Below are 11,342 nucleotides of genomic sequence, written 5' to 3'. Positions count from 1 at the left end.
ATGCTCGGAGCTGCTGCAGCCATTTTGTGCCCACCAAGAGTGCTGTTGTCCGCACACTGAGGGTGGCAGATGACAGAGATGAGAAAACCAGAGTCCTTCAACTCTGAAGCCTCTGATTTCTGGACTTTTTTTTTCAAAGTAAAACAAAAACCTGTTGAAGCTAATTTTGTCTGGTTGTTTGTTATTTGCAGAGTGTTTTAATTTAGTTTTGTTTTGGGTGGGAAGGCACTTGCAGCCAAAAACTTTGTGGCTGTTTTCTCTGTGGTCAGAGCTGATTGTGCTCAAGAATTCCTGACTCAAGCAAGAGTAGCCAATTTAGATGCTGGCAGTGACCTGGCTCCAAACAAAGACCAAGATGAAATTGCTAACTAAGAGTCCCTGAGGGAGTGATCAAGAAAGGACAAGTGGCCCTCCTTAGGAGATAAACAGGGTCAGAGGTCATCCTGAGGAAGTAGGCTCAGGGAGATCACTTGAGGTAGCAGAAACAAAGACTAAACAGGAATACGTTGACACGTAATAGGTTAAATATTGTTATTTTTAAATGAACTTTTAAAAACCAGTTGCTCACAAAACAATAAATGTTGGAGAGGCTGTGGAGACACTGGAACACTTAAACACTGCTGGTGGAAATGTAAAATGGTATGACCACTTTGGAAATCAATTTGGTGCTTCCTTAGAAAGCTAGAAATAGAATTACCATATGATCCAGCAATCCCACTCCTTGAAATATATCCTAGAGAAATAAGAGCCTTTACACGAACAGATATACGCACGCCCATGTTCATTGCAGCACTGTTTACAATAGCAAAACGATGGAAGCAACCAAGATGCCCATCAATGGATGAATGGATAAATAACTTATGATATATTCACACAATGGAATACTATGCATCAATAAAGAACAATGATGAATCTGTGAAACATTTCATAACATGGAGGAATCTGGAAGGCATTATGCTGAGTGAAATTAGTCAGTTGCAAAAGGACAAATATTGTATGAGACCACTATTATAAGAACTCAAGAAATAGTTTAAACAGAGAAGAAAATTTTTTTGATGGTTACGAGAGGGGGGAGGGAGGGAGGGTGGGAGAGGGGTACTCACTAATTGATAGTTGATAAGAGCTATTTTAGGTGAAGGGAAAGACAGCACACAATACAAGAGAGGTCAGCACAACTGGACTAAACCAAAAGCAAAGAAGTTTCCTGAATAAACTGAATGCTTCGAAGGCCAGCATAGCAGAGATGGGGGTTTGGGGACCATCGTTTCAGGGAACATCTAAGTCAATTGGCATAATACAATCTATTAAGAAAACATTCTGCATCCCACTTTGGAGAGTGTTGTCTGGGGCTTAAACACTAGCAAGCGGCCATCTAAGATGCATGAGTTGGTTTCAACCTACCGGGAGCAAAGGGAATGAAGAACACCAAAGACACAAGGTAATTATGAGCCCAAGAGACAGAAAGGGCCACATAAACTAGAGACTTCATCAGCCTGAGACCAGAAGAACTAGATGGTGCCTGGCTACAACCGATGACTGCCCTGACAGGGAACACAACAGAGAACCCCTGAGGGAGCAGGAGAGCAGTGGGATGCAGACTTCAAATTCTCATAGAAAGAACAGACTTAATGGTCTGACTGACACTAGAAGGACCCTGGAGGTCATGGTCCCCAGACCTTCTATTAGCCCAAGACAGGAACCATTCCCAAAGCCAGCTCTTCAGACAGGGATTGGACTGGACAATGGGATAGAAAATGACACTGGTGAGGAGTGAGCTTTTTGGATCAAGTAGACACAAGAGACTATGTGGGCATCTCCTGTCTGGAGAGGAGGTGAGAGGGCAGTGGGGGTCAGAAGCTGGCAGAATGGACATGAAAATAGAGAGTGGAGGGAAGGAGTGGGCTGTCTCATTAGGGGGAGAGCAACTAGGAGTATATAAATTTTTATATGAGAGACTGACTTGATTTGTAAACTTCACTTAGAGCACAATAAAAATTAAAAAAAAGAAAACCAGTTGCTGTCTAGTTGACTCCGACTCATGGAGACCCCATGTGTATCAGAGTAGAACTGCCCCCATAGGGTTTTCTTGGCTGTAATCCTTACAAGAGCAGATTGCCAGGCCTTTTGGTACCACTAGGAAGGTTTGAACCGCCAACCTTTCGGTTAGCAGTCGACAACAAACCGTTTGCTGCCACCTAGGGACCAGGAACAGGTAATACCTAATAATAATGATAGTAAAAAAGATCCACCCACATATACATTCTATGTGAGAAGAAAAATAGTGACGAATAAGATTAAATTGAGTGTAAAGAAAAACTAAATGTTTAAAATACAACAACAAAAAACCTGTTGCCATCGAGTCAATTTTGACTCATAGCGACAGAGCAGAACTGCCCGTAGGGTTTCTAAGGAGCAGCTGGTGGATTTGAACTTTTCGGTTAACAGCCATCGCTCATTAACCACCACCCCACCAGGATTTCCTACGATGGTAAATAAATCTCTACTAATAGCTGCATTTTTTTTTTAATAGCTGCGGCAAGTTCAGGTACTGAGGCCAAGAGCAGCCCCTACAGCGCCATCTGGCGGCCAGTGTTGAGCATAAAGTCGCAAAGGCGGGAAGAGAATGAATATTTCAGTGGTTTTTAAAGTGTGAAAGGTTAACAATATTTCTGTTACAGCTACAGTGGTGACTCTATGGTAGAATTCTTATCTTCCATGCTGGAGACACAGGTTCAATTCCCATCCAGTGCACCCCATGTGCCGCAACCACCCATCCGTCAGTGGAGACTGGTGCTGCTGTGATACTGAACAGGTTTCAATGGAGCTTCCGGGCTAAGACAGACTAGGAAGAAAGGCCTGCTGATCTACTTCCAAAAATCAAAATTAACTAATAAAAACCCTACGGTCTGATCCATAACCTGTCATGGGAATGGCAGGGCAGCATTTCTTTCCATTGAGCATGGGGTTGCCATGACTCAGGTCAACTTGACAGCAGCTAACAACATAAAACTTTACAAACATCTTGAGGAACATCTGTTTGGGAAGACTTGCTTCAAGCGATGTTTATGAAACACTGGTCTATAAAGCATGCAGGATGTTAAAGTCTCCTCCCCTGAAGTGCGCATAATAATAAAAAATTTCCTAAGGCTTCCTCTGCTCCAGGTACTGGGTCCTATTCCTACAATATTTCTTTCATCTTCTTTTACAGATAAGGACACAAAGATTGAGCGAGGGGAAGTTCCCTGCCCAAGGTCACTCCAGCGGTGGGGTGCTGGGGGAACCGAATCAGTCTCCCTCCAGTGCCCATATCCTCAGAAATCCATTGCCCATGTAAAAAAAAAGTTGGTGAAAATATACACAGTCATACACCATTTCAACAATTTTTACACATACAATTCAGTGAACAGTGATTACATTCTTCAAGTTGTGCAAACATTCTTACCGTCCTTCTCCAAATTGTTCTACCACCATTGACTTAAACTCACTGCCTCCTAAGCTTCTCATCTAACCTTTCTAGTTGTTGTTGTCAATTTGATCTTGCATAGATAATTCTTTTTAAAAGCGTAGGGTGGTGGCAGTGGTGGCATCTGACCTCTAACTTCACAAGGTGGAAGGAGAATCAAGGTCAAAAGCCCAGGACTGATTCCTATGAGGCGGAGGTCAGACATGTCTCCTCGCTCCACCATCTTTACCAACTCTGACACCAACTGTCCTTCCCACGGGACTCTGTACTTCTCTGCTGGGTTTAATAATTTATTACATTGGCCACATAGAACTCACAGGCAATACTCATAATTACGGGGTTTATTAGAGAAATAATAGGTTACATTTCAGGTTCAAGAACACTTAGGATACAGTTCTTACATCAGGACAGCCTCTTCTCAGTTGTACCTCAGGCACACCTCTTGCTGGCCCCTCAGCCTCTGCCCTGCTTGGGCAAGTGTTACAAAGCTTCTTTAGCTCTGCTGGTAAATGCTTAGAGGTACCTCACTCCACTAGTAAGACTCAGCCCAAAGGTGCTCAGCTCTAGCTCCATGGGTCAGCAAACCGAGCTTCATTAAGTGCCTGGGAGCACCCTACTCCACCAGCTTTCTCCTTCTGTGGGCTAGGAAGCACACCAAGCCATCTTCTGCCAGTCTCTCCTGACATCATTTCTTTGGCACTCCATCTCGCTCTTCAGTGTTACAGCTCTGTCTCCTGGGTCCAGGGATCCCGAGTCGAAAGGACATGGTCTCTGCTCTTAGTTGTTCTTCCTTGGTGGTGGTGGGATCTACCCTCTGCTCTGGAATCGGCTCTCTTTCCAGGCAAAACTGACCAGTCCCCTTGGTGGGCCATGATTGCCTTATTTACACAGTCCCGCTCAAACACTTGGCTGAGAGTTACAAGACCATGGCAAGAGAGGCCACACAAAAGCAACCCATCGCACTGCAAATACAATACTCAAGCGTATGCCTGCATTTACCATGTAATTTCAATAGGCTCAAGAATTCAGCCCTGTTCTATTAACCCCTGGTTAAGGATCCCTACACCAGCCCACCCCACCCATTTTTCTCAGATGAACACACAGAAGCTTAGGGACATGGACTTTACTAGGAACCCCCAGCCTATCTCTTTTTCTCACTGTAGCTGCACTTCAGACCCTTTCCAGAGGGCCAGCTGTGAATTTGGGAACAGTACCAAGAGAGTGAAAAGGAGACCTGGTGGTGCAATGGTTAAGTGTTCAGTTGCTAACCAAAAGGTTAGCGGTTTGAACCCACCCAGATGTTCCTGGGAAGAAAGGCCTGGCAATCTACTTCCAAAAGATCACAGTCATTGAAAAACCCTATGGAGCACTGTCCTACTCTGACACACATGGGGTCTTCATGAGTCAGAATTACGTGCAACTGTTTTTTTTTTTTTTTTTATGGAGGACTTGGCAAAAAAAAAATTTTTTTTAACTTATATCCTTTTTAATTGTGATAAGAAAAATAAAACACAAAATATTAGGGAAGATATTTATACAGTGAAAGGTTAACTAAGCAGGTTTGAGGTTTGTAAATCCTGTACATTCCAAAGAAAGGTCTGGCCCTTGATTGGCTCCTAGGAAATAACCTCTAAAGCTTTGAAATATCCCGCTTGATAAGAGAAGCTTTGTATATATACCGGGAGCTTTGGGGCCATGCCAGACAGTTTATGCTAACAGCGTGATTTATAGTGGGGTACTTGGGCCATAAGGAGCCTGGGGGGCACATTGGTTAAGCAAGCACTTCGCTGCTAACCAAAAGGTCAGTGGTACAAACCCACCAGCTGCTCTGCAGCAGAAGGATGTGGCAGTCTGCTTCCGTAAGGATTACAGCCTTGGAAACCCTATGGGGGCAATTTCACTCTGTCCTATAGGGTCACTAGGAGTCAGAATTTACTCAACAACAATGTGCCCTTGAGCCATGTGGTACCAGTTTAACCCTTGGAGGGGGCTGGAGACTGAGAAACTTAGGTCAGCCACATGGGTGCTTCATGTGTGTGTCACCTCAAATAAAACCCTGGACATCAATACATTGAAACCAAAAATTATTAAGGGTTACCAGGCACCCTGGTGGCACAGTGGTTAAAAGCTTGGCTGTCAACACTTCGAATCCACCAGCCACTCCTTGGAAACTCTGTGGGATAGTTCTACTCTGTCCTACATGGTCAGTTGCTATGAATTGGAATTGACTCTACAGTAACAGGTTTTTTTGTTTTTTTGTTTTTTTTTTTTTGCTGTTGTTTACCAGGTGTAAGAGGGAGGGGTAAAGGATGAGTTTTTGTTTAGGGGAACTTGAGTATATGTTCATGGTGGTAGAATATTTTGGAAAAGGTTAGAGATAATGGTGGCACAACAAATGATGAATGTAATCAATGCCATTGAATTATAATTATAGAGTTGTTGGATTGGCAAATGTTTTGCTGTGTTTATTTTCACCACCACTAAAAAACAAACAAACAAAAAAACAGGCCTTCTGGCCAACATGGCACAATGGACAGAAGCACCATGCCACCCCTCCACAGCAAAGACCCCCAAAATTAAGTAAGACAGAGACAAACATCATTCCTGGAACCCAAAATGTCAAATGAAGAGACAAAGAACTCAGCCAAATACCGAATGAAATAAGAAACTGACAGAGAGCAGAGATGGAGGAGAGATACATGTGGAGGCCCTCTATTAGCACCGATTCACCATCCTGGACTCCTGTCCGAGAATAGCAAAGAGGGAGCACAGAAAAGTGGCTTCATGGCGCTCCCAGCAGAAGACAGAGTACCTGGTAACCAGCGACACACTCTTTCCCACCCCCATCCTCTCCCCGCTGCTGTACCTCTGTGCTTCTTGGCTGGCAGCCTGCATGCCACTTGAATTCACCCTGCCCACATCAGAGATTGGTGGACAGGGAGTATGGGAAAGCAGCTTCACAAAGTTCCCAGTACGAGATAGAACACCCGCTGCACCTGCCCTGCTGCACCATAGCTGAGCGGCTGGCCCTGGCCATTGGACAAGGAGGTGAAAATTATTGTGACCAGAGATGAGCAAACAGCAAAAAACTCACAGCCCACCTGCTCAGACATAGCCAAAGAAAACAAAAAAGCAGGATGAAACAAATAGATCTACAATCAATAAATGAAGAAAAAAGCTACAGAATGTCCAAAAGACAGCAGACAGTATCAAACCATATATTAAAAAAAAAAAAAAAAAGGACAGGATGGTTCCAGTAGGTGCCCCAAATAAAACACCAGATGACTTTCCAGTAGAAGAAAAGGCACTAGAACTATCTGACAGGGAATTCGAATCTCTAATATTCAAGGCTATCAAAGAGTTGAAGCAAAAAGCAGACAAAAATAAGGAAAAAAATGGACAAATTTATGGAAAAGACAGACAAGTTCATGGGAAATACAGACCAAAAACATGGAAGAACTCAGGAAAATAATACAGGAACAAAATGCCAAAATAAATTGAAAACTAGAAATCCTACAAAAACAACAATTAGAAATAAAAAAGATAAGCAACAACGTTTCAGAAACGGAGAGTGTCAAAGAAAGGCTGAGGAGCAGGTCTGAAATATTGGAAGACAGGATCAATGAAATTGAAGACAAATACCTGGATACAACTCTGTTTGAGGAAAAATCAGAAAAAAGAAAAACAAAGAAACCCTTAGAATTATGTGGGATACTATCAAAAGCGAAAATTTGCTAGTGATCAGAATTCCAGAAGGGGGAGAAAATGGAAAACACAGAAAGGATCACTGAGGAATTGCTGACAGAAAACTTCCCTAATGTCATGAAAGATGAAAAGCTGACCATTTGAGAAGCTCAACGAACCCCATATAGGATAGACCCCAAAAGATAATCACCAATGCGTACCATAACCACACTCGCTAAAACCAAAGACAAAGAAAAAATCCTGAGAGCACCTTGAGAAAAACATAAAGTCACATACAGAGGAGGAACAGTAAGACTAAACTCTGATTATTCAGCAGGAACAATGTAGGCAAGAAGGCAATGGGATAACATGTATAAAACCTTGAAAGAAAAAAATTGCCAACCAAGAATAATATATCCTTCAAAATTCTCATTCAAATATGTTGGTGAAATTAGGACATTTCCAGATAAACAGAAATTGAGGGAATATGTAAAAGCCAAACCAAACTTACAAGAATTATTAAGGGAGTCCTTTGGTCTGAGAACAAACAACATCAAACCACAGCCTGAATCTAGGACGCAAGATTATAACAGCCAGACACCAACCTAGGAAATGAACTCTCAAGGACTATCCAAAACCAAAAGGATTGCAACAGGGAACCAGGCAGGTTAATCTGTAAATGGCAACAACGTCAGAACAACAAAAGAGGGAATAAATGGTATAGGTATAGAACTTTCTAATGGAGAGGGAGGCAAGGTGATAAAAAAAAAAAAAAGGTGATACCAAGTAATAATAGACAAGTTCAAGCTTAGGAAGATAAGGGTAAATTTCAAGGTAACACAAAGAAAGTTAACAAACTTACTCATCAAAATAAAGAAGAAAAACCTAAAGTCTCAATAAAAACAAAATCTACAAAAGCAAAACAAATGAAAAAGAAATCAATGAACAAAAGGAACTCAGCACAGGAGAGTAAGAGGAACAAAGAAAATGTCAGCAACACAAAAAAAAGCACTACAAAATGACAGCAATAAACTCACAATAATTCACTATCAATAATTACACTGAATGTAACTGGCTTAATTGCACCCATAAAGAGACAGAGAGTGACAGAATGGATTAAAAAACAGGATCTATCAATATGCAGTCTACAAGAGATACACCTTAGAAACAAAGACATAAATTTATTAAAATTCAGTGGATGGAAAAAATATATCAAGCAAATAACTACCAAAAAAGAGCAGGAGTGGCAATACTAATCTCAGATAAAATAGATTTTAAAGCAAAATCCATCATAAAAGACAAATAAGGGCATTATATAATGATTAAAGGGATGATCCATCATGAAGGCTTAACCATAATAAACATCTATGCATCCAAGGATAGGACCCCAAAATACATAAAATAAACTCTAACAGCACTGAAAAGAGAAATTGACAGTTCCACAATCGTAGTACGAGGCTTCAACATGCCACCCTTGGTAAAGGACAGAACATCTAGAAAGAAACTCAGCAAAGATACAGAAGAGTTAAAGGGCACAATCAGCTAACTTGACTACATAGACATGTATAGAACATGCCACCCAACAGCTGCAAAGTACACATTCTTTTTCAATGCACATGGAACGTTCTCCAGAATAGACCACATCTTAGGCCACAGAGCAACCCTCAACAAAATCCAAAATATTGAAATAATACAAAGTATCTTCTCTGACCACAAAGCCATCAAAGTAGAAATTAACAACAGAAAGAGCAAGGAAAAAAAATTGATTACATGAAAACTGAATAACACCCTGCTTAAAAACCACTGGGTAATAGAAGAAATTAGAGATGGAATAAAAAAATTCCTAAAATCAAATGAGAATGAAAATACACCATACCAAAACTTTTGGGAAACAATAAAGGCAGTTCTCAGAGGTCAATTTATAGCATTTTAGATGCACCCATTACAAAAGAAGACAGGGACAAAATCAAAATATTAGCCACACAACTTGAACAAATAGAAAGAAAAGAGCAAAAGAAGCCCACAGCCAGAAGAAGAAAGGAAATAATAAAGATCAGAGCAGAAACAAATGAAATAGAGAATAGAAAAACAATAGAAAGAATCAACAAATCCAAAAGTTGGTTCTTTGAAAGGATCAACAAAATTGATGAACCACTGGCCAAACTGACAAAAGAAAAACAAGAGAGGATGTAAATAACTCAAATGAGAAATGAAATGAGAGACATTACAACACACCCAAATGAAATAAAAAGGATCATAAGACAGTACTATGAAAAAGTATACTCTAACAAATTAGAAAACCCAAAAGAAATGGATAAATTTCTGGAAATGCACTACCTACCCAAACTAACACAAAATGATGTTGAAAATCTGAGCAGACCCATAACAAGAGAAGAGATTGAAAAGGTAATATGAAAACTTCCAACAACAACAAAAAGCCCTGGCCCAGATGGCTTCACTGGAGAATTCTACCAAACATTCAGAGAAGAGCTTATGCCTTTACTACTCAAACTACTTCAGAACATAGAAAATGAAAGGATAATTCCAAGTTAATTCTATGAAGTCAGCATAACCCTGATACCAAAACCAGTCAAAGACACCACAAAAATACAAAATTACAGACCAATATCTCTCATGAATACAGATGCAAAAATCTCAACAAAATTCTAGCCAATAGAATTCAGCATCATATCAAAAAAATAATACACTATGGCCACGTAAGATTCATACCAGGTATGCAAGGACGGTTCATCATTAGGAAATCCATCAATGTAATCCACCACATAAATAAAAGGAAAGAAAAGAATCACACTATCATCTCAATTGACACAGAAAAGGCATTTGACAAAGTCCAACACCCATTCCTGATAAAAACTCTCAATAAAATAGGTATAGAAGGGAAATTTCTCAACATAATAAAGGGCAAAACCCACAGCCAATATCATTCTTAATGAAAAGAGGCTTAAAACATTTCCCTCGAGAACAGGAACAAGATAAAGATGCCCTTTATCACCACTCCTATTTAACATCATGCTGGGAGTTCTGGCTAGAGCAATAAGGCAAGAAAAATAAATAAAGGGCATTCAAGTTGGTAATGAAGAAGTTAAGCTTTTCCTATTTGCAGATGATATGATACTATACATAGAAAACCCAAAAGACTCCACAAGAAAACTACTGAAACTAATAGAAGAGTTCAGTAGAGTATCAGGATACAAGATAAACATACAAAAATCAGTTGGATTCCAATACAGCAATGAAGAGAAGGATGAAAAGGAAATCAGGAAAACAATATCATTCATAATGGCCCCTAAAAAAATAAAATACTTAGGAATAAATCTAACCAGGGATGTAAATGACCTATACAAAGAAAATTACAAAAAGCTACTGCAAGAAACCAAAAGAGATCTACATAAATGGGAAAACACACCATGCTCATGGATAGGTAGACTCAACATTGTGAAAATGACAATTCTACCCAAAGCAATTTACAAATACAATGCAACTCTGATCCAAATACCAACAATATTCTTTAAAGAGATAAAAAAAAAACTTATCATTAACTTTATATGGAAAGGGAAGAAGTCTGGGATAAGTAAAGAACTATTGAAGAAGAATGAAGTAGGAGGACTCACACTACCTGACCTCAGAATCTACTATACAGCTATGGTAGTCAAAACAGCCTGGTACTGGTACAATGACAGATACTTTGACCAATGGAACAGAATTGAGAACCCAGATGTAAATCCACCCATCTGTGGTCACTTGATTTTCAACAAGGGTCCAAAATTCGTCAAATGGGGAAAAGACAGTCTTTTTGATAAATGGTGCTGGCAAAACTGGATATCCGTCTGCAAAAAAATGAAACAGGACCCATACCTCACACTATATACAAAAACTAATTCAAAATGGATCAAAGACCTAAAAATAAATTAAAAAACTATGAATTTCCTAGAAGAAAAAATAGGAACAATGCTAGAAGCCCTAAAACCTGGCATTAACAGGACACAAACCACAAGCACAAACACCACAAGATAGGCTAGATAACTGAGATCTTCTAAAAATTAAACACTTACACTCATCAAAAGACTTCACCAAAACAGTACAAAGAGAATCTCAGACAGGGAAAAAAAAATGGCTATTATAAATCAGACAAAGGTGTAATCTCTAAAATCTACAAGAAAATCCAACAGCTCTA

The sequence above is a fragment of the Elephas maximus genome, chromosome 11 (assembly GCF_024166365.1).
Source record: "Elephas maximus indicus isolate mEleMax1 chromosome 11, mEleMax1 primary haplotype, whole genome shotgun sequence".
Taxonomy (NCBI): Eukaryota; Metazoa; Chordata; class Mammalia; order Proboscidea; family Elephantidae; genus Elephas; species Elephas maximus.
Note: the sequence above shows the minus strand (reverse complement) of the source record.